General features: G+C 38.7%; 1 protein-coding gene across 1 annotated transcript in view; it reads right to left on the bottom strand.

The window, feature by feature from the left end:
* Window positions 1-25,875, bottom strand: part of LOC126946025 (ras-related protein Rab-40A-like) — a 203,883-nt gene that overhangs the window by 70,584 nt on the left and 107,424 nt on the right. Inside the window, exon 4 of the mRNA XM_050776008.1 lies at window positions 18,526-18,689. The gene's annotated coding sequence lies outside the window, so the exon portion shown is untranslated. The remainder of the gene's footprint in view (window positions 1-18,525; window positions 18,690-25,875) is intronic.

The following is a 25,875-nucleotide window of genomic DNA, read 5'->3' as shown; positions in this document are numbered from 1 at the left end:
AATAGGAAATATCAGGACAGTCTGAATAACATGAGGTTGTGAAAATTGATTATGTCACATCCATAGGATGGAATTCCAGAAGGCAACGAAAACGAGTTATAATGAAAGTAATGATGAGACATGACTTCTTGTGCACCAAATTAATCATTCTCATTATTTCTAATGTGTGCAGAAACAGGTACTTTCACACTGTGATACAGGTCATATAAATTAGTAATAGTATTTTGAATTCATTATTAATATAAAATGTTATAGTTCAAAGGGCTTTAAAATGACTCAGGAACTTATTATAAATAAATGCTTATAAACGTATTTGCATATACGTGAGCATGGCGTTAAGTACATTATTTTTGGTCATAGAAATGGTAAGGGAACTAAATTTTCATTGCTGTAATACTAGTGAAATAAATTTGAGGGCATCCACACAATGAAATACACAGTCCAAAAAAAAAAAAAAAGTGAGATTTTGTGTTTAAGTATTTTAAAGTATACTTCCATGAAAAAATGGTTATAATAAGGGCAAACTTGGGTTACGAAGATGATAAAAGATCGGCATCCATTTTAGCTTACCCAGTTCTCCAGCTATTTATCCATATGTCTCAAAGCATTGAAAAAACATATTTATTATTCTGACATAGTTTTCTCTTCCACATAGTAAAGGGCTTCATTTTTTAAATGGAGGCTGTCGGTATTCCTACACACTGGGAATACCCAATTTTCCACTCAGACTTCTAGAAAACTCTGTAGGGCGGGCTTGGGCCACAACTCCTCCCTCCCACTTTCCTACTGTGATGTTCAAGCTGCAGTTCAGGCTTCAGTCACGAGGGGGCACTATCATACCACCATTGTCAAACTTCTCCACAGCCATGTTTGCATGGAGCAAAAAAAATTCCTCACTTAAAACCTAGCGTATGAATTTACATACAGAATGGCTCTAATTCTGTCAGAATAAAATTGATAAGTGTAAAAGATGACAGTAAAATCCTCTACTCTGCGGCATCCATAAGATGAAACATGAGATACCTCTAGTGCACACTGGCAGCCCATGGCAGGCAGAATTATTGTAATTTGGTATATTTTTGAAAGTTTAGTGACTATGTATATTGCATTTTATGCAAATTATCTGTTCATATCTTTTGATGATTTCTCTCCTCATTATTAAGACTTCTTCCATATCAAGGATATTATGTATTAACCATTCTAAATCCTAAATAAATATAGATAGCAAATAAACATATGAACTAGTGAAAGACTATACAATTTGTGTTTAAAAGCAATACAACAGAATTGAACGCAAATGAGCAATCATATCAATAACAGTAAATTGGCTTAACTCATCTATTAAAATAAAAGTATTTCAGATTGCCTATTGAAGCAAAATCCAAAGCTATGCTTTTCCCAGTGATACACGTAAAACAAATGTATTCATATAGGTTAAAAATGTAAGGATAAATATACACTAGGCAGTTGACAATATAAAGAAAATAAGGGTTACAATCTTGATAATTAAGAGAAAAAGACTGAGACTAAAATGGATTTAAAGAGACAAAAAATCACAGTTGATAAAGCCAAAGGCTACAATTCACAAGGAAGATGGGAGCTATTAATACTTACTTATGCAGTCATGTGGTAAAAATATTGATAGAACAAAAACTACAGTAGTGCAAAGAGAAGTAGGAAGAAGCACACCATTTAATAATAGATGATTCTACATTTCCTGTTATCCAAAAACGTTCAGGTGGAGAAAAATTTAGTAATTGTAGAGAAGACTTAAGCAACATAATTCCAAGGGTAGATCTTACAGATACACTTATTCTAAACTGTGAAGCCTAATATTAGGTAACACACCTACTTTTCATATAAACATGGATCATTCATGAAAACTGATTCTATCTGAGGCTGTTAAACAAAACTTGCGCCCAAATGGAAATAGATTAAAATTGCAGAATTTGGTGCATATAATCATAATGAAAACAGAGCATGTATGAATTTAACTAGAGTAGCTATCAGAGACTATTTTAAAGCATTAAATACTGATATCAATAAAAATGAAAATAAATGAGTTAAACATTCAATTCAGAAAGCCTGATAAAGAACCACAATGTAAACTAAAAGAATGCAGATGAAAAGAATACTTAATGGTAAAATTAGAAGTGAATGTAAAGAAATAACATCTCAGCAGAGTTGGGATGAGAAGGAAGCAAACATTGGTGCTGTGAATAATGTGTCAAAAACTGTGCTGGGATCTGGAGGAGAGTTTCCCCTTGAATTCCTCACAATGCTCTCTTGAGTATAAGAATCAAGTTTGTGTGTGTGTGTGTACATATAGACATACGACGTTAAATTAGCTAGTTGGAGGACAAGAACACCTATAGTATTAATGTGTGTGTGTGGTTGTATGAAGACAAATATGCAAAAAAATATATATTTTGTCTAGGGATGTTCTCATATATAGTAAAGTAATAAAAAATATGTGGAATAAATACCGCATTCTGGATATTGATTATCTCTAGGAGGGAAGAAAGGGCCATGGAGGAGTAAAGTTTTTCTTAACCTGGATTAATTTTATAGTTATCTATACACTTTATCTGAAATATTTCATAAGTAGCAGAGGTTTTAGGGGATATAGTGTTTTTTTTCATAAGTCTAATCCATACTCAGCAAAGGCTTAATATTGAGCCAAGTGGAGAAGTTAAAAATATCAGTCCCATCATAGACTGGGCGCAGTGGCTCACGCCTGTAATTCCAGCACTTAGGGAGGCCGAGGCAGGTGGATCACTTGAAGCCAGGAGCTCGAGACCACCAGCCTGGCCAATACAGCAATACCCATCTGTACTAAAAATACAAAAAAAAAAAAAAAAAAATTAGCTGAGTGGTCAATATGTTACATATATGCCATTTCCAATTAGATGCATTGTTTAAGAACTGAGGCTGGATCAACTGGTAAAGGGTTCATTGGGAAGCAAATTTGGGGCAAGGCATGGTGGCTCCTGCCTGTGATCACAGAACTCTAGGAGGCCGAGGTGGGAGGATTCCTAGACGTTGATGAGCCTGAACAACATAGTGAGATCCCATCTCTATAAAAAAATTTTTTTAAATTAGGCAGGAGTCGTGGCACATGGCTGTAGTCCCAGCTACTCAGGATGTCAGGTGTCTCACACCTGTAATCCCAGCTACTTGGGAGGCTAAGGCAGGAGAATCGACTGAACCCGGGAGGCAGAAGCTGCTGTGATCCAAGATCACGCCACTGCACTCTAGCCTGCGTGACACGGCAAGACTCTGTGTCAAAAAAAAAAATCAATCCCATCATGGTTGAAATTAACATTGGGCTATGTTCTTTGGGATTTTTTTGTGTATACATGTATGCACATGAACTGTACATACACTACATATGCAACTCATATAATTAATATACCATATATATAGTTCAGTACCCTGTCTTTTTTGTTATTTTAGTTTTCCTTTTACCTTAAGTACTAACATGTGGATGAGGCATTCTGGTTAAATTACAAGGTAAAAGACATGATACAACTTTGCTTTTTTTTTTGAAGGTTCTTGCTCTGTCACCCAGGCTGTAGTACAGTGGTGTGATCACAGCTCACTGTAGACTTGACCTCCTGGGCCCAAGCAGTCCTCCCACCTCAGCATCCTGAGTAGCTGGGACTACAGCCATGTGCCACCACTCCTGCCTAATTTTTAATTTTTTTTGTAGAGATGGGATCTCACTAGGTTGCTCAGGCTCATCTTGAACTCCCAGGCTCAAGGAATCTTCCCACCTTGACCTCCCAAAGTTCTGTGATCACAGGCAGGACCACCATGCCTTGCCCCAAATTTGCTTCCCAATGAACCCTTTACCAGTTGATCCAGCCTCAATTCTTGAACAATACATCTGATTGGAAATGGTATACATGTAACATATTGAATAATACTATATGTTTGGGTCTGCTCCTGAGATTTCTATAGAGTTCCTTTAATCTATATATCAAACACTCTGTCCAACAGTTATTTCATTATAGGTTCATGAAACGTAATACCTGGCCATGTATTCCTACTCCTATTATTCACCCTTTTGATAGGTGAAATGAATAATAATAATAAAATATGCTAACAATTATAAGGTATATAGTATTAATAGACAAATTGCTTACTATAGATCATACAACCAAAAAGTGATGGTTCCCAGGGTCAAATTCAGAAACTTCTCACCCCAAAGCCCACACCTCTAATCACTGTTTCTACACTGAGTGCTCCTCTGTGTTTGGGCTAAGGCCAACAAAGGGAAGGGACTTTCTCAAAGACCTGTGGTCAGTTGAGGGGTTTTGCAGCCAGGGCACAAGGTTAATGATTCTCATCTTCAGTCCAGCTGGCCCATTAATATTCCTGGATCTTCTGTACTATTTCTTCTTGGGGCTCAATAAGAATTCCAGAGGGATCATGGTGGATGGGAGGCAAGACTAGATTGCAGCTCCCACGTGGACAGGCAGAGCAGTGTATGGAGACTTGCATCGTGTACTTTTGCTCCAGAACTACTGCAGAAATAAACCAGGAAAGCTGAGAGAACCCACAGACCTTCTGAAATAAGGAGATTTTTCCTGCAGGACCCAGGAGACACTCCACATACTGTGAGTGCCCAAGCTGTGGAAGTGGGAAAGGGGGATCATCTACCCCGAACATACACCCTCACTGGGGAACCTGAAAGTCTAGATCATGGAAGAAGATTCTGACCTCACCTGGAGCTGAGTCAATTCAGAGAGCCTAGCGAAATACAGGGGTAGAGGAAGTAGGAGCAAAAACCCTGTGGGCTCCCTGGGTCCCCTAGGAAGCCATTTCTGCCTTATCTCACAGAGGTCCTTGGGGAGGGCTACCAGAGCTACTGGGAAAAGACCACAGGGAGAAGGAAACCTCCAGTTGAACTCTGTAACAATTCCAACTGAATGTGAAGTCTCCTGGCCAGAATTCAGGGGAGGGCATGAATCTGGTGTGCAGACGCCACAGGCAGGGAAGCAACTGGTAGCCTGGGGCAAGTTCTCAGCCCTGCTCACCCACTGCCTGGAAACACACTCGGTGCTGTTGAGGGGACTACGGTGGGAGTGAGACCAGCCTCTTGGGTTGCATGGGAGCTGGGTGAGGCCTGTGACTGTCAGCTTTCCCCTACTTCCCTGACAACCTGCATGACACAGCAGAGGCAGCCATAATCCTCCTGGGAATTTAACTCCATTGACCTAGGAACCACATTCCCATCCCCCACAGCAGCTGCAGCAAGACCTGCCCAAGGAGAGTCTGAGCTCAGACATGCCTAGCCCTGCCTCCACTTGATGGTCCTTCCCTACCCACACTGGTAGCTGAAGACAAAGGGCATATATTCTTGGGAGTTCTAGGGACCCACCCACCACCTGATCCTCCCTATACTACCACAGCTGATGCTCTCTTCAAAGCGCCACCTCCTGGCAGAAGGCCAACCAGCAAAAAATACTGCATTAAACAACCAAAACCAAGAACCCTCACAGAATCCATTTTAGCCCCCTGCCACCTCCACTGGAGCAGGTGCTGGTATCCACAGCTGAGAGACCTGCAGATGGTTCACATCACAGGACTCTGTGCAGACAACCCCCAGTTCCAGCCTGAGCCTGGTAGACCTGCTAGGTGGCTAGATGCAGAAGAGAGATAACAATCACTACAGCTCAGCTCTCAGGAAGCCATATCCCTAGGAAAAGGCAGAGAGTACTACATCAAGAGAACACTCCATGGGACGAAAGAATCTGAACAGCAGCCTTGAGCCCTAGATCTTCCCTCTGACAGAGCCTACCTAAATGAGAAAGATCCAGAAAAACAATTCTAGTAATATGACAAAATAAGGTTCTTTAACAACCCCCAAAAATCACACTAGCTCACCAGCAATGGATCCATACCAAGAAGAAATCCCTGATTTACCTGAAAAAGAATTCAGAAGGTCAGTTATTAAGCTAATCAAAGAGACACCAGAGAAAGGTGAAGTACAATTTAAGGAAATAAAAAAAGTGATACAAGAAACGAGGGGAGAAATCTTCAGTGAAACAGATAGCATAAATAAAAAACAATCAAAAGGAAATTATTTCAGGAAATAATAGACGCACTTACAGAAATGCAAAATGCTCTGAAAATTCTCAGTAATAGAATCGAACAAGCAGAAGAAGGAACTTCAGAATGCAAAGACAAGGTTTTTGAATTAACTCAATCCAACAAAAACAAAGAAAAAATAATAATAAAATGAACAAAGTCTCCAAGAAGTCTGGGATTATGTTAAAAGACTAAACCTAAGAATAATCCATGTTCCTGAGGAAGAAGAGAAACCTAAAAGTTTGGAAAACATATTTGGGGGAATAATTGAGGACAACTTCCCAAGTCTTGCTAGACTTAGACATCCAAATACAAGAAGCTCAAATAACACCTAGGAAATTCATTGCAAAAAGATCATCGCCTAGGCACATTGGCCTCATGTCACCTAAAGTTAAGATGAAGGAAAGACTCTCAAGAGCTGTGAGGCAAAAGCGTCAGGGAATCTATACAGGAAAACCTATCAGATTAACAGCAGATTTCTCAGCAGAAACCCTATAAGCTAGAAGGCATTAGGGTCCTATCTTCAGCCTCCTTAAACAAAACAATTATCAGCCAAGAATTTTGTATCTGGTGAAACTAAGCTTCATAAATGAAAGATACAGTCTTTTTCAGATGAACAAATGCTGAGGGAATTTGACACTACCAAGCCAGCACTACAAGAAATGCTAAAAGGAGCTTTAAATCTTGAAACAAATCCTGGAAACACATCAAAACAGAACCTCTTTAAAGCATAAATCTCACAGGACCTATAAAACAAAAATATAATTTAAAAAACACAAGGTATACAGGAAAAAAATAGCATGATGAATAGAATAGTACCTCACATCTCAATACTAATCTTGAATATAAATGGCCTAAATGCTTCACTTAAAAGATACAGAATTGCAGAATGGATAAGAATTCACCAACCAACAATCTGCTGCCTTCAAGAGACCAACCTAACACATAAGGACTCATATAAACTTAAGGTAAAGGGGTGGAAAAAGACATTCCATGCAAATGGACACCAAAAGTGAGCAGGAGTAGCTATTCTTATATCAGACCAAAAAAAAAAAAAGCTCTAAAGTAACAGCAGTTACAAAAGACAAAGAGGGACAATATGTAACTATAAAAGGCCTTGCCCAACAGGGAACTATCACAATCCTAAGGATATACGCGCCTAACACTGGAGCTCCCAAATTTATAAAACAATTACTACTACATCTAAGAAATGAGATAGACAGCAACACAATAATAGTGGGGGACTTCAATACTCCATTGACAGCATTAGACAGGTCATCAAGACAGAAAGTCAACAAACAATGGATTGAAACTATACCCGAGAACAAATGAACTTAACATATATTTACAGAACATTCCATTTAACAACCACAGAATATACATTCTATTTAACAGAGAATTTGAAACTACCAAGCCAACACTACAAGAAATGCTAAAAGGAGCTCTAAATCTTGAAACAAATTCTGGAAACACATCAAAACGAACCTCTTTAAAGCATAAATCTCACAGGACCTACAAAACAAAGATACAATTTAAAAAAACACAAGGTAGATCAAGATAAACTCCAAGATAGACCATATGATAGGCTACAAAACGAGTCTCAATGAATTTAAGAAAATTGAAATTATATCAAGCACTCTCTCAGACCACAGTGGAATAAAACTGAAAATCAACTCCAAAAGGAACCTTCAAAACCATGCAAATACATGGAAATTAAATAACCTGCTCCCGAATGATCACTGGGTCAAAAACAAAATCAAGATGGAAATTTAAAAATCTTCAAACTGAACAACAATAGTGACATAGCCTATCAAAACCTCTGGGATACAGCAGAGGTGATGCTAAGAGTAAAGTTCATAGCCCTAAACACCTATGTCAAAAAGTCTGAAAGAGCACAAACAGACAATCTAAGGTCACGCCTCCAGGAATCAGAGAAACAAGAACAAACCAACCTCAAACCCAGCAGAAGAAAGGAAACAACCAAGATCAGTGCAGAACTAAATAAAAATTAAAACTAAGAAAATCAATACAAAAGATAAATGAAACAGAAAGGCGGTTCTTTGAAAAGATAAATAAAATTGATAGACCATTAGCAAGATTAACCAAGAAAAGAAGAGAGAAAATCCAAATAAGCTCAATTAGAAACAAAACAGGAGATATTACAACTGACACCACAGAAATATAAAAGATAATTGAAGGCTAATATGAACACCTTTACAGAAATAAACTAGATAACCAAGGGGAGATGGATAAATTCCTGGAAATATACAACCCTCCTAGATTAAACCAGGAAAATATAGAATCTCTGAATAGACTAATAACAAGCAGCGAGATTGAAACTGTAATTTAAAAATTGCCAACAAAAAAAGTCCAGGACCAGATGGATTCATAGCTGAATTCTATCAGACATTCAAAGAAGAATTGGTACCAATCCTATTGACACTATTCCAAAAAACAGAGAAAGAGGGAATCCTCCCTAAACCATTCTGCAAAGCCAGTATCACCTTAATACCAAAACCAGGGAAGGACATAACAAAAAAGAAAACTACAGACCAATATCCCTGATGAACACAGATGTAAAAATCCTTGGCCAGGCGTGATGGCTCATGCCTGTAATCCCAGCACTTTGGGAGGCCAAGGCAGGTGGATCACTTGAGGTCAGGTGTTTGAGACCAGCCTGGCGTACATGGTGAAACCCCGTCTCTACTAAAAATACAAAAAGTAGCCAGGTGTGGTGGCACGCACTTGTAATCCTAGCTACTTGGGAGGCTGATATGGGATCGCTTGAACCTGGGAGGCGGCGGAGGCTGGAGTGAGCCGAGATCACACTACTGCACTCTAGCCTGGGCAACAGAGTGAGACTCCATCTCAAAAAAAAAAAAAAGAAAAGAAAAAAAATCATCAACAAAATACTAGTGAACTGAATCCAACAACATATCAAAAAGAAAATCCACCATGATCAAGTAGGTTTCATACCAGGGATGCAGGGATGGTTTAACATACACAAGTCATAAATGTGATATACCACATAAACAAATTTAAAAACAAAAATCACATGACCATCTCAATAGACACAGAAAAAGCATTTGACAAAATCCAACATCCCTTTATGATTAAAAATCTCAGAAAAACTGGCATATAAGGGACATAACTCAATGTAATAAAAACAATCTATGACAAACCCACAGCCAACATAATACTGAATGGGGAAAAGTTAAAAGCATTCCCTCTGAGAACTGGAACAACACAAGGATGTCCACTCTCACCACTCCTATTCAACACAGTAGTAGAAGTCCTAACCAGAGAAATCAGACAAGAGACAGAAATAAAGGGGATCCACATTGGTAAAGAGGAAGTCAAACTGTCGCTGTTTGCTGATATGACTGTATACCTAGAAAACCCTGAAGACTCCTCCCAAAAGCTCCTAGGACTGATAAACTAATTCAGCAAAGTTTCCAGATACAAAATTAATATACAGAAATCAGTAGCTCTCCTATACACCAACAGCAACCAAGCTGAGAATCAAATCAAGAACTCAACTCCTTTTTACAATAGCTGCAAAAAAATAAAATAAAATACTTAGGAATACACCTAATCAAGGAGGTAAAAGTCCTCTACAAGGAAAACTACAGAACACTGCTGAAAGAAATCATAGATGACACAAACAAATGGATACACATCCTATGCTCATGGATGAGTACAATCAATATTGTGAAAATGACCATACTGCCAAAAGCAATCTACAAATTCAATGCAATTCCTATCAAAATACCACCATCATTCTTCACAGAACTAGCAAAAACAATGCTAAAATTCACATGGAACCAAAAAAGAGCCTGTATAGCCAAAGCAAGATTAGGCAAAAAGAACAAATCTGGAGGCATTACATTACCTTATTTCAAACTATACTATAAGGCCATAGTCACCAAAACAGCATGGTACTGGTATAAAAATATGTACATAGACTAATATAACAAAATAGAGAACCCAGAAACAAAGCCAAATACTTAGAGCCAACTGATCTTCGACAAAGCAAACAAAAACATCAAGTAGGAAAAGGACACCCTATTCAACAAATGGTGGTGGGATAATTGGCAAGCCACATGTAGAATGATGAAACTGGATCCTCATCTCTCATCTTATAAAAAATCAACTAGAGATGGATCAAGAACTTAAATCTAAGACCTGAAACTATAAAAATTCTAGAAGATAACATCAGAAAAACCATTCTAGGTATTGGCTTAGGCAAGGATTTCATGATAAGAAACCAAAAGCAAATGCAATAAAAACAAAGATAAATTGCTGGGACTTAATTAAACTAAAGAGCTTTTGCATGGCAAAAGGAACAGTCAGCAGAGTAAACAGACAACTCACAGAGTGGGAGAAAATCTTCACAATCCATACATCTGATAAAGGACTAATATCCACAGCTTACAACAAACTCAAACAAATTAACAAGAAAAAAACCAAACAAACCCATCAAAAAGTGGGCCAAGGACATGAATAGACAATACTCAAAAGAAGATATACAAATGGCCAACAAATATGAAGAAAAGCTCAACATCACTAATCATCAGGGAAATACAAATAAAAACCACAATGGAATATCACCATACTCCTGCAAGAATAGCCATAATCAAAAAATTTAAAAAAAAATAGATGTTGGTGTAGATGCAGTGAAAAGGAAACCCTTCTACACTGCTGGTAGGAATGTAAACTAGTACAACCACTATGGAAAACAGTGTGGAGATTCCTTAAAGAACCAAAAGTAGAACTACCATTTGATCCAGCAATCCCACTACTGGGTATCCACCCGGAGAAAAAGAAGTCATTATACAAAAAAGATACTTGTACCCACACATTTATAGCAGAACAATTTGCAATTGCAAAAATGTGGAACCAACCCAAATGCCCATCAATCAATGAGTAGATAAGGAAACTGTGGTATATATCTATATATGTGATGGAATACTACTCAGCCATAAAAAGGAATGAATTAATGGCATTTCCAGCAACCTGTATGAGATTGGAGATTATTATTGTTAGTGAAGTAACTCAGGAATGTAAAACCAAACATCGTATGTTCTCACTCATAAGTGGCAGCCAAGATAGGAGGTTGCAAAGAATGACACAATGGAATGTGGGGACTCAGGGGGAAAGGGTAGGAAGGAAGTGAGGGATAAAAGTCTACAAGTTGGGTTCAGTGTATACTGCTCAGGTGATAGGTGCACCAAAATCTCACAAAATACCACTGAAGAACTTACTCATGTAACCAAATACCACCTGTTCCCCAAAAACGTGGAAATTTTGAAAAAAGTAAATAACTAGTATTGTACAAATACAAAAGAAATGAAAAGGAAAATAAAATAAAATAACAAAAACGAAAGAAATTCCTTTACCCATGTCACCCTAGAAAGAAAGAAAGAAACCAAAAATCATGTGGAATAAAAAGAATGAAAAGTCCTCAGGTCACTTTCTGCAGCTACATTTCCAGATACACTCTGTTTCAAATCTTCTATTTTATTACACGTAGGTATTTTATCTTGGTACCAGCAATCTTTCTTCTAAGAATCTATCCCAAAAACACAATGAAAAAAGACCAAATGGCAGAAACACAAGGCCATTACTGGCAGAACAAATCATAACAGCAGGAGACTAGAAATAAAACAAATGTCCACCAATAAGGGATTTATTGAATAATCTAAGGTACATCTGTATCCTAGAATACTATGCAGCAATAAAAAGCAAGGACTCCTTCTCTATACTGCTATGTATTGATCTCTAGAATATATTCTTAAGTGGAAAAAATGAGGTGCAGAAATATGTTTGAGCTGTTGCTGTTTATTATGGTAGACATTAGCCACACATGGCTATTTAAATTTAGGTTGATTAAATTTAGATGCAATTAATAATTCAGTTCTTCAATCACAATCACCACATTTTGAGTGTTCAACAACCACAGGGACCTAGTGGCTACTGTGGTAAACAGTGTAGACATAGACTCTTTTTATCTCTGCAGAAATCGTATTGGACTCCACTGAAGTAGAGTAGCCTACTTTTAAACCATAAAATAGGAGAAAATAATGTATTTGCTTATAATTTTAAAATTAGAAGGCCAAAACAAACATTGATAAAAATGATTATGCATAAAGGGATAGAAGAGCAGCCCAGGATTAAAGACAATCATGTGTATCATCTCAAAATATAACACATACTTAATGGTTTCAAGCACTGAAAAGGATAAGTAATAATGACCAACCCAATAGTAATGGACAACTCTAGTACCAAGAATGAGACCTCTAAAACATTTCCCACTAAAAAGAACCAGACTCCCTTGGAAAAATGTCTGACTCCAGGTCTGGGGTAGGAATGGTACCAGAAGAGTCTAGACCAAACTAACATACTCAAAACCATGTCAAGAATAAGTTGAGCTAAAGGAGCTTCCATTCACAAAGATAGAAAAATCTGAACATCAATAAAAATACTGCAATAGGTTAAAACACATCAAATACAGAAACATCTGGAGTTTATGAAAACACTTTAAAATAATAATAGAACAGAACAAAACAAAACAAAATCAACTCATTGCTCCCCTTTGAAGAATCCTAGGAGAACAACCCATTATTTTGAAAAGTAGAAATACAACAAAAGAATTAAACATTCATCTTATTTTCCTATGCATACCATACTAACCTATAGTTGATGACAGGATGTTTCTTTTATAGAATAATTCAAGCTAATAAATGCCAAAAATAGAATTAGAACATCACCCTGCTACAACTTTTAATGAAATGTGGATTTATACAACAATCTTTAGAGGCTGCAAAATACTTGAGGTATAATGCAGATGGAAATTTTTATAATCAGTAAATCTAACAACTTTTGAACCTAGTGATCAAAGGAGAGACAACTAGATACAATGAGCCTCCTCCTGGTATAATGCTATAGGAATAAACACCACCACATATTAGGTACTTCTGCCAAGAAATCTGAATTGGATCAAGACTCTAAATCTAATACAAATTTAAAGGAAAAGAAGTTGCCAGTGGAATATAATAAACAACACAATAAGGATATAAGTCAGCAAAATCCACAAAGTAAACTCCACAGGGCAAAATATCTTAAGCAAATAAATTGGAATGTGTGATGGTTAATTTTATGTGTCAACTTGACTGAGCAACAAAGGGCCCAGATGTTTTGTCAAACATTATTCTGGGCTGGGCACGGTGGCTCATGCCTGTAATCCCAGCACTTTGAAAGGCCGAGGTAGGCAGGTCACTTAAGGCCAGGAGTTCAAGACCAGCCGGGCCAACAGCAAAACCCTGTCTCTACTAAAAAAATTATCCAGGTGTGGTGGCACACGCCTGTAATCCCAGCTACTGAGGTGGCTGAGGCAGGAGAATTGCTTGAACCTGGGAGGTGGAGGTTGCAGTGAGCTGAGATGGTGCCACTGCACTCCAGCCTGGGCAACAGAGTGAGATCTTGTCTTAAAAAAAAAAAAAAGTTATTCTTGGTGTGTCTTTGATGGTGTCTCTGGATGAGATTAACATTCAGATGGGTGAACTGAGTAAAGCAGTTTGCCTTCTCTAATGTGCATGGGCCTCATCCAATCAATTGAAGATGTGAACAGAACAAAAAGGCTGACCAGGAGGAATTTCTCTGCCTCATTTCCTGAACTGAAACATTGGTCTTTTCCTGCTTTTGGACATGAATTCAAATCACCTTTTCTTGTGTTTCTAGCCAGCAGCCTTTTGGCCTGGAATTTACAACATTAACTCTCCTGCTCTCCTGATTCTCAGACCTTCAGTTTTGAATAGGAACTATACCATAGGCTCTCCTGGAAATCAAGTTTGCCTACTGTAGATGTTGACAAATCTCAGCCTTCATAATTACATGAGCCAATTACTTATAATAAATCTTTATCACTATGGCTCAACTTACAATTTTTCAACATTATGGTGGCACAAAAGTGATATGCATCCAGTAGAAACTGTACTTTGAGTACTCATACAACTGTTTTTCACTTTCTGTACAGTATTCAATAAATTACACAAGATATTCAATATTTTATTATAAAATAGACTTTGTATTGAATGATTTTGCCCAGGTGTAGGCTAATGTAGGGGTTCTGAGTGTGCTTAAGGCAAATTAGGTTAAGCTGTGATGTTCAGTAGGTTAGGTGTATTAAGTGCATTTTTGACTTATGATATTTTCAACTTAGGTTTACTGGAATGTAACTCCGTAATAAGGACCCTCTGTGTGTATGTGTGTGTGTGTGTGTGTACATATGTGTGTGTGCTTGTGTGTATGTGTATACACATACAGGCATATTACTGTACTTTGCTTTATTGCACTTCACAGATATTTCATGTTCTTTTACAAACAGAAGTTTTGTGGCAACCTTGCATCAAGTGTGTCTATTAGCACCATTTTTCCAATAGCATGTGTTCACTTTGTGTCTCTGTCATATTTTGGTAATACTCACAATATTTCAAACTTTTTCATTATTATTGTAATAGCTGTTGTGGTGATCTTTGAACAGTGGTCCTTGATGTTACTGTTGTAATTGTTTTGGGGCAGGCACTACAAACTACACCCATCTAAGATGACTAACTTAATTGATACATGTATGTGCTCTGACTGCTTCACTAACTGGCTGTTTCTTGGTCTCTCTCCCTGTCCTCAGGCCTCCCTATTCCCTGAGACACAACAATATTGCAATTAGGCTATTATATTAACCCTACAATGGCTTTGAATGTTCAGGTGAAAGGACGAGTCCCATGTCTATCACTTTAAATCGAAAGCTAGCAATGATTACACTGAGTGAGCAAGGCATGTCAAAAGTCGAGACAGGCCAAAAGCTAGGCCTCTTGCACCAAACAGCCAGGTTGTGAACACAAAGTAAATGTTTTTCAAGGAGATTAAAAGTTCTCCTCTAGTGAACACATGAATGAAAAGAATGCAAAACAGCCTTATTGCTGATAAGGAGAAAGTTTTAGTGACCTGGATAGAAGGTCAAATCAGCCACAACATTCCCTTAAGCCAAAGCCTAATCCAGAGCAAGGCTCTAACTCTATTCAATTCTATGAAGGCTAAGAAACATGAGGAAGCAGCAGAAGAAAAGTGTAGCCAGAAGAAAAGTTGGAGCCAGCAAAGGTTGGTTCTTGAGGTTTAAGGAAAGAACCCATCTCCACAACATGAAAGTGCAAGGTGAAGTAGCATGTGCTCATGTAGAAGCTACAGCAAATTATCCAGAGACATAGGTAAAATAATTGATGAGGGTTGCTATACTAAACAAAGTATTTTCAATGTAGAGAAAACAGTTTTATAGTGGAAGAAGATGCCATGTAGAACTTTCATAGCTAGAAAGTAGAAAACAATGCCTGGCTTCAAGGCTTCAAGGACAGACTGACTCTTTTTTTTAGGGGCTAATAAAGCTGGTGACTTAAAATTGAAGCCAATGTTCTGAATATCCTAGGGCCCTTAAAAATTATGCTAAATATACTCTGCTTGCATTCTAGAAATAAAACAACAAGCCTAAATGACAGCACCCCTGTTTATAGCATGGTTTACTGAATACTTTAAGCCCACTATTGAGGCCTACTGCTCAGTGATTCCTTTGGTAGACCCAGGCAAAGTAAATGGAAAAATCTTCTAGAAAGAATTCATCATTTTACATGACTTTGTGAACATTGTGATTCAGAGGAAGAGGTCAAAATATCAACATTAAAAAGAATTTGGAAGAAGTTGATTCCAATCCTCATGGATGACTCTGAGGGGTTCAAGACCTCGGTGGAAGAATAACTGCAGATGTGATGGAAACAGCAAGAGATCTAGAATTAAAGTAGAGCCTGAAGATGTGATGGAATTGCTGCAATCTCATGATCAAATTTGAACAGATAAGGAGTTTTTTCTTCTGGAGGAGTAAAGAAAGTGGTTGCTTGAGATGGAATCTACTTCTGGTGAATATGCAGTGAACATCATTCAAATGACAACAAAAGGTTTAGAATATTACATAAACTTGATAAAGCAGTGGCAGGGTTTGAGAAGATTGACTTTAATTTTGAAATAACTTCAACTCTGGGTAAAATGCTATCAAATAGTATCACATGCTTACGGAAAAATCTTTTGTGAAAGGAAGAGTCAATGGATGCAGCAAACTTCATCGTTGTCTTATCTTAAGAAATTATTAGAACTATGCCAACTTTCAGCAACCACCACCCTGATCTGTTAGCCATCAATGGCATCAAGGCCCTCCACCAACAAAAAGATAATGATTCACTGAAGGCTCAGATGATTGTTAGCAGTTTTTAGCAATAAAGTATTTTTAAATTAAGGTAAGTACACTATTTTTATAGACAATGCTATTGCATATTTAATAGACTATAGTAGTATAAATGTAACTTTTATATGCAGTGGGAAACCATAAAATTCATGTGACTTGCTTACCATGGTATTTGCTTTATTGCAGTGGTCTACAACTGAACCTGTAACATCTCTGCAATGTCTCTGTGTGTGTGTATATATAAATATATACACATATATACATACATATATATGTACACACATATACATGTATATATACACATATATTTATGAGTAGTTCTGTTTTGTTGGAGAACTCTGACTAAGGTAGAAGGTTGAAAAAAAGGATAGACCTTCTTTGAATTAAAAGGGACTTAACACTTTGGAGAAATTACAATTAAAACCAGGAGGAGAACCTCACCAGAACAACAAAAGTGGAAAAGATGGAAAATATCAAGTGTTGGTGAGGATATGGATTAAGTGAAACTCTCACACACTGCTGGTGGGAATATAGATTGAAAAAAAAGACGCTGTAAAAACTGCTTGGTGGTATCTACGGAGCCACATACGGACATACCCTATGACTCAGGAATGCTATTTTTTGGTATACACCCAAGAGAGATGAAAATATATGTCCATCTATTTGATACAAACAAAAATGTTCATATGATCATTACTCATGATAAGTCAAAAACTGGAAAATACCCAAGTTTTTATAACAGGTAACTATATTATGAAATATCCAAACAATATAATACTTTACAGCAATGAGAATGAATAATCTACAACTACAAACAGCAATACACATTAATCTCACACACATTATGTTGACTGAAGGGAGCCAGATACAAGAGAGTGCATGCTGTATGATTCCAGTAATATTTCTTCTAACCTCCTGATAAAATTTGAGGAAGAAGAATATCAACAACCCATTTCTTTTTCTTTTAAGTTACTTAGTGTCCTCTTATGTTATGTAATGTAACCTCAGAGAAGCAAAGCAAGTTTCTTCTAAGCCCTTTAGAAGTGAACAATTGCATATAAGATCAAAGGCTAATACTATGTCTGGTGGACAGACCACTGTGTGTGAGTGATTCAGATGAGAATCATACATGGATGCTCTCAGTCTGCACAAAATCCCACAGTGGTCAATGAGTCACTATGGTAACCATGCTGGCCAAGGAAAGGTGGAAAAAAAGCAAAGAATAATCACTCTGATTTGGTTCATAAAATGTGCAAAGAATTGAAAGAGACTGACATGACCACATTAACACTCCTTAAGTGTTCCTAACAATAGATACTCATCACAACTTCAGTGATATAAACATATACATATGTGCATGTACATACACTGATGTATCCACATGCTCTCTCCCTCGCTCTCACCACCAAAGAACTCATGACTCATCACGTGAGGAAGAAAAACACAATTCAACTGATTCAATTCTAACCACAAATATAAAATTGGAAGTACTATAACTATTCTATTCTGTTATAGATTGATCTTTCTAGAGTTGACCTGTAGATTGTCTCTAGGCCTTTTCTTCCTTTCTTGAGTTGGATGATTCAGTTTTGTTATGATGGCTGTTCTCCCCAAAATGATCTATGCTTTCAATGGAATCCCAGTCAAAATACTAGCATAAATTTTTTTCTAGAAATTAACAAGCTGATATTAAAATTCATGTGGAATTCCCTCAATTTTTGTTTTTCTGATTTAAAGTCTTTAAAAAAATGTAAAATGAGGCTAAAGCTGATAGACTGCAAGGAGAAATATTAATACATGAATCAAACTGCTAGGAACACCTTCCAACCAACTGCATAGTTCAACCCCCAACTGGGAGATACATGGGAATGACTTATACAGTCAGAAAAAAATTTGTATTTACTACAAGTGCATATTAAGATCAAGTTCTTTCTTCAGTGTGGGTAATTCATTGCTTTCAAAGCAGGCATCACTTAGATGGGTGTCAAGGGCTACTTCAAAGCATGCAGCTGCTGATGAAAGGAAATTCCCCCTGCTGTCTTCCCCAGTGATGAGATGAAAGTAGCTTCTTTACTTTTAGGCTATTTTGTGAACCTCACAGGAGCTATTCCACCACATGCTTTTGTTCAGATCTATGAACTCACCATAAGCAGGTGTCATGTCCTACCAGGGATGTAAGTGCTGGTGGTCTCCTAGGATTGTTGCCCTTTAAGTCAGGCGTAGAAGCTTTGGCAGCCATCATGACCCAAATCCTCAGAATCTGCCTCTTTCAGACACCTGATAGGAGCTCAGACATCCACATGAAGAGCTGCACAAGGAGAGAAAGAATCCAGCAATCACTGTGCTTTCTTAGAGTAATTATGTGCCTGGCACCATGCTAGGCACTGGGTTAGTGAACAATGACACTGATACAATTGGGCAGTGATCATAACAATTAGAAGGGTCATCAGTGGGTTTCTCACTAGGACCTTTTTCTTCTCCTTTCCTCATCTATCTTCTAACAACAAAATTGAAAAAGAATGAGAAGTGACCTCAACTCACACAGGCATTCCTGATTCTGCAATAACCACAGGGCTATGGGCTTGCATTTGTGTTATTACAATCCTGGTTGCAGCAATCCTGTATGTGAGCATTCTTTTTTTTTTTTTTTTTTTTGAGACAGAGTCTTGCTTTGTTGCCCAGGCTGGAGTGCAGTGGCGTGATCTCAGCTCACTGCAAGCTCTGCCTCCTGGATTCACACCATTCTCCTGCCTCAGCCTCCCGAGTAGCTGGGACTACAGGCACCCGCCACCACGCCTGGCTAATTTTTTTGTATTTTTAGTAGAGACGGGGTTTCACTGTGTTAGCCAGGATGGTCTCGATCTCCTGACCTTGTGATCCTTCCGCCTTGGCCTCCCAAAGTGCTGGGATTACAGGCGTGAGCCACCACGCCCGGCCGTATGTGAGCATTCTTATCCCCATTTTACAGAGGAGGAAGCTGAGGTCAAAGAGAGTCATTATCAGTCTCATCCTCCCACGTCTGGCCTTTATGTGGAAAGTAGCTACAGGACACCCTGGAGGAATACGCAACACTCACTGGGGTGAGAAAGAGCCCTATATCTCTCTCATTCATCCCAGGGCAGTTCAGCCCCCACCATGGGGCACCCACACCCTCAGCTGAGTCCCAGACACCTGAAGGTAGGACCTTGCTCTCATAGCCATATTCTTCTAGGTCTTCTGCTCTATTAAAAGATGCAGAAGCCCCATAATAACTTCAGGTTTCCATGGCAACTGTGATGCATTGACTTGTCCTCTATATCTCACAAGCCTTTGCATAGTTCCTTTGCCTATAGCTGAAAGCAAAATACCTTCACACTTTAGACCACCACTTGCGAAAGCATACTCACTAGAGGAACTAGGCTGGGACCCAGGCAATTGGGGGAACTCTGCCCAGTTTGGTAGAAGAAAGCAGGTCCCTGTGGTCAAAAATTTTATTTGTTTAAAAGTGACAGTAGAGGAGTATCACCAGTATCCAGAGACCCAGGAGGTACCCCAGGGCTCTTGGTGATGAACTAGCCCTCTGAGAGTGAACTTGTAAAACTCACACATCATGCTAAGTGGTTAGTCATCTGTGGCGGAAAACTAGAGACTATCTATAATCATATTTATGATTAAAATGATCTAAATGATCTAAAATACCATAAAATGTCATTTAAGGAATCTCACATTTATTTCATGGAAGCAGGCCTATAAGAATATAATCATTTAGTAGGCAGACATCTAGTCAATTCAATAATACATTGGGTTACCCTGGAAAATTTTTATCTTACATTTTTGATACTTTTTCCATGTGAAGAGACATCCATGAAAAACAAACAAACAAACAAACATGTAGCCTCTCTATACACTCACTCACTCCTTCTCTATCACAGGAATGACTTAACTGATTGGTAAATCTGAAAGGAGAAATGGGTTGTTCAACCCAGGTCCTCTCCCTTCAAAACTCTAAATAGTAAGCTGCCCTTCTGGGCAATCATTCTGCTCTGTCCTCAGGGATGGGTCTTACAACAGGCCTACAGCTCTACTCCCCTTTCTGTGCCTCACTGGCTCCTCAACTCTTTCTACGGTCTTGCTTTACAATGCTTTCGTGTTTAAGAAGCCCCCAAAATACCTTCCTGCTCTTAGTCTGAACTCTAAACCAAATAAAAAAAAAATCACAAAAAACTAATAAGCATAATACATTGACCTTATTCCTCATAAAAGTGATATTGGACAATATGACTTAGATTTACTGTCACATGGGCTTTCTATGAATGAACCCCAGAACTAGACAGATTAGTCCATCCAGCAGTGCTGCATTGGGACAGTCACAAAGATCAAGGAGTGCAATGAACAGTTAACCACGTGCTGTCTCCTGAGGAGCCCTGACTATGCGTACCCAAGGAAAGTAATCTCCTTGCCAAGGGCTATCCCTGTAGCAGGAGAAAGTATCTCAGGACACCTTCTTTGAAAAACAGTTCACAAGTGGTAGATATCCCTTGTCTCAATAGCATATTCATCAAGCAACCTGCTGAAGATATGATTTTCCATATGGCTTGGGAGTAGCATGTAGTAACAGCCTCTGAATTCCTTAAAATGAGTAATTGCAGTGGAAGCTCCTTTTATGGAGGGAGATTTGAATTAGATTCTAAATTCCAAGAGCGGGTTGAAAATCATATATTGTGAAATTTTCCCTTGAAAAATCACTTCAAGAAGGAATTAAGGAAATGTTCATAATTCAATACCCACACATAAACTCATATGCAGATTATGGCAAAATTTATAACAAAGTCCTACCAAGGCTTTAAGGCTAACAGAATCTCTACAAATTCCAGTATAATAGATTAGAGAAAAAGAGGGAAAGTTCACCAAATCCACATGTTTTGGATATTCATTTCTACTTAACAAAACGTCCCAAACAATAGCCATTTATTATCTCTCAGGATTTTGTGTGTTCACTAGGCTCCGCTGGATGATTTTTGCTCAATGTGGTATCTATCACCAGGGACTGCAATCATCTGAATACAGACGAATGCATCCTGGGACTTCCAAAAAAGCTCACTGACATGGATGACTGATGCTGGCATCTGCTGGCAGCTCAGCAGGGGCTACTGTGTAGAGCACCTTGGTTTAATACAGAGTCTTCCATGGGAAGCATAGAAAGATAAAACACAGCACATCTAGGTAAATCTGAATGTTTTAGTGTATATAATTTTGTTTATCTGAAGTTCAAATTCAACTAGTCATACTGTTTTGTTTTGTTTTAAATCTGGAAAGTCTAAGGGGTGACCCTGTGAATCCGTAAGTTTAATGACCATCTGACATGATTCTTCCAATGGGAAAGGTCTGGCAAAAACAAGCAGATCAGATTGTCACACACACACAAAAAAAAGACAAAAGCTGGTAACACCTGGTGTTTGTGGAATAAAGGGGCAATGAACACTTGGATACATGTTGGTGCCAAATTGGTGTATATATTTTTTGAGGCCCACATTATTACAACTTCATAACTTGAATGGCCTTCAATACAGAAGTCCTATTTCACCAACAAAAGAGTTTCAGGTGAGGGTTTAGAAAGGGATCCCAAAGTGATTCTGACCTGCAATTTGGTTAAGGAAGCTTGGGTGAGGGGGCAGGTTAGGAGTCATATGAACTTTTGGGCCCAAAGAGGAAAGACAGCTAATATTTACGAAGCCGATTTTTAGCCAAGCCTAGTGCTACATTCTTCACGTTAGTAGTTGGAATTAACCCACACAACAGCCCTGCTAGTGAGGTATTGCTATTCTCTCTCCACAGATGGATGTGACTACAAAGCACATATTCCTTACCAGAGAAGGATGGCAAAGACATTGCTCACCAGGCCTACTGCTAGAGCCAGGAATAGAATCTGTCAATGTGGGCACCCTGGGGTGCTGGTGGCATTTCCAGAAAGGATCCAAGTTTGGTGACCCTTCCCCTTGCTTCAGGAATGGTTTGTGGCAGAGCTAGAAGCAGAAGCTTCACACATGAAGCCAGTATTTCTTCCATCTTTTATGAAAACTTAAAGAAAGGATTGGGCTGCTTATTATCTTGTAGGAAAGGGAGGACCTCTGAGGACACAGAGAAGGGAGAGGAAGAGAGATTTCTCCCAGACAGGAATGATGTCAGAGGTCTACAGGTCGCTCTAGGAGTAGGAACCTGAGAACTGCTCCATATCAAAGCTTGGAGTGGCTCCTGGATGGTCCACCCGGAGTGGGTATCCAGCGTGAGGCAGATTTTTCTGTTTGGATCAAAGGATAGATAACAGTGGTGGCATTTTTTTCCTATTTCTTGTATGCTTGATGCTCTGGCATCTGAGGCCTTGCTAACTGGGGAGGGACTGCTCCTTCCAGGGTTAGCTAATTCCCAGTCCTAACAAAAAACTCACCTAAGGAGCACACATTTTATATTCAAACTAATTAATCCAGAGCAACTACACATACACACTCACACTTCCTCTACTGGGCTCTTACATTCCAGGCCAATAGTACCCTCCCCTAATCATATCAGAGCCTGATTCTGTCAGAGGCATTTGAACCAGAGAAACTCTATTTTGAATAGGAGCTAAGTAAAATAAGACTGAGACCTACTGGGCTGTATTCCCAGAAGGTCAAGGCATTCTTAGTCACAGGATGAGATAGGAGGTCATGAAGACCTTGCTGATAAAACAGGTTGCAGTAAAAAAGCCAGCTAAAACCCAACCAAAATGGCTATGAAAGTGACCTCTGGTCGTCCACACTGCTCATTAAGTGCTAGTTATAATGCATTAGCATGCTAAAAGACACTCCCACCAGCACCATGATAGTTTACAAATGCTATGACAACATCAGGAAGTTACCCTATATGGTCTGAAATGAGGAGAAACCTTCAGTTCTGGGAACTGCCCACACCTTTCTGGAAAACTCATGAATAATCCACTCCAGTGTTTAGCATATAATCAAGAAATACCCATAAAAATGGGCAACCAGCAGCCCTCGGGGCTGCTCTGCCTATGGAATAGCCATTCTTTTATTCTTTTACTTTCTTAATAAACTTGCTTCCACTTTACTCTACGGACTTGCCCCAAATTCTTTCCTGAGTGAGATCCAAGAACCTTCTCTTGGGGTCTGGATCAGGGCCTCTTTCCGGTAACAATTCCAGACAACTTAGGACAGCCCCTGCACCACAGAACCTGCTGAAATTATTCCGAGTAGTCAGTCCTAAGCCTAATTACCCTGCCTTGTCTGTCATTTACCACAGAAAACCACAATAAAGGCTTTTGCCACATTTACCTCCCGCCTAAATTGGTGGACTCTGAGTGGACTTATGTGGAATGGAGAGTGCCTCCTCTTGGAAATTTCGAGTAACAAACTATCTCCTTAATGGCAGTTGTATCCTGATCCCTTGGCCTCACTATCCTAAATAATAGTAAAACCTACATTGTAAAACAATGCCTCAGGAAGAGGGGACTTGAAGGCTCTGAGTCAGCTAGGAAAATGGGCAGCTTCCTGAGTCATGTGGACAGATGAGTGATGACTGCCAGAGCTCTTCCTGCTATACCAGGAGGCTAAATTCCCAAAAGTGTAACTGTTTCCTCAAAAAGCATGAAAATTTAACATTGCTATACTGTCTAATTGAACTGTATAATCTTTTTATTAATATGTATCCCAACCAACTATAAGAGAGCACCTGCTTTAGAGATCTGAACAAATGATAAGTTTCACAAGACTTTTTAAGTATTTGCTGATCTGATATCCTGGTGTTATAATGTTAGATTCCTTTTTTTTTCTATCACGTTTTTAAATAAATGACATAGTTTACATTTATGCCTCAGAATATATCATAGAATAATTACTGAGTTTAGAAATAAACCCTGATGACTGATAGTGTGTGTTTATACTACATCCCATTTAAATGGAAAATGTAGGTGAAAAGAACTTCATACACTAATGGGGAAGAACAAATTGGTACAACCTCTTTGCAGAGACATTCGGCAACATCTATGAGAAAACAAAATGAGGCCCCCATCAGCTGCTACTCTCTTAATCACGGACTATAGAGAGAAGCATGTGTGTTGCACCAGGAAAGGTATACAAGCATGGTCACAACATGTCTAGTCATATCAAAACAATCCCAAGGTCATCTTATTAGAGAAATCTCAGAAACATTATCTTTAGAGAATGAAAAGCTGGATAACAGCACTAACTTAGCTAAAAGTATGGAAACAATTGTATGCCTTGTGCAATTCTCTCACAAGAAGTCTGTGAGGAAGGCATCATTATTTCTAGCTTACAGATGACCAACTCAGACTCACTGATGGAAAATCAGTTTTGCAGAGGCATCTAGTAATGATCAGGAGTGGGGATGCAACTCTTAGTCTCCTCAAAGGTCAACACCTGGTCTCGTTTTAGAGATGATGACCGTCTAGGACTTTAACACTTGTAGTTTTTTATGTTGCTAGGATTGTTCCCTTATGTGTACTCACTCAACAACCTCTCTGTCTTTGAAGAAGCTGATGGTGCAGATGAAATCCCACTGCAAGGTACTGTAGGTGGTAATGGGTCTAGTATGAAGGTCAAGGGCTTGTGACTCCTACCTCCTCTTCATCTGCACTCTCTTTTCATTTGAGACTCAATGGGAAACTGCTTTTCCAATATCAATCTAGAAGATCAAACAAGGCAGCAGAAAATGACAAGGAATTAAAGAAAATGGTTCAATGAGCTTCTTCAGTCTCCCTCAATCCTTCAGCAAAGTTCTCCTGCAACACAGAAATGGCCCTGGTGCTTCATTCATCATGTTCTACTTCTTCCTGCTCCATTTCCTGGTGGTCTTTGTGGCAGTTATGCTGTTTGGATTAGGTGACAGTCATCATTTCTCTGAGAGGAAAAGAAAAGGTGGGCCAGGACAAACATTTGTTGAAGTCCTACTAGGTGCCATCTGCTCTGTACAGGATTTCCAATTTACCCCACAGAACAGTTCTGTGAGGAAGACATTGTGAGTTCCTTTTACAGATGACCAACAACAGGCTGACAGAGGCTAAGAAAGGATTCCAGTGTCATACATCAAGTAAGGGACAGGAATGAAGTTACAGCTTTTACCATCATCACAATATCCATGCATTCTCAACAGAGGAGATATTGTCCCCAAGGGGCTGAAAATTGATTCTGGAGGGTAGGAAGATGGTAGACGTTACAATGGTTTGTGGCACTACAATGAACCACACAGCACACAAACAGTTTACACTATATCGGTGCTATTAAAATTTCATGTTCTAGGCAGGAAGGAGCTAATGAGGAAAAAAATAAATGTCTAAAAAGCCTCCTTTGGATCCTAATAATGAAAGAAAGTTAAGAAACATTGCATGTACTCGGGGACTTCTGTGAATGATGAGCCACCAAGGCTTAGGGATTAGTCATTTTACACTCCCTCATGGATGCTCACTCAACAACCCCTCTTGGTGATGATGAGGATAATGATGA

The sequence above is a fragment of the Macaca thibetana genome, chromosome X (genome assembly GCF_024542745.1).
Source record: "Macaca thibetana thibetana isolate TM-01 chromosome X, ASM2454274v1, whole genome shotgun sequence".
In the NCBI taxonomy this organism is placed as follows: domain Eukaryota; kingdom Metazoa; phylum Chordata; class Mammalia; order Primates; family Cercopithecidae; genus Macaca; species Macaca thibetana.
Note: the sequence above shows the minus strand (reverse complement) of the source record. Positions and strands in the feature narration are given on the sequence as shown.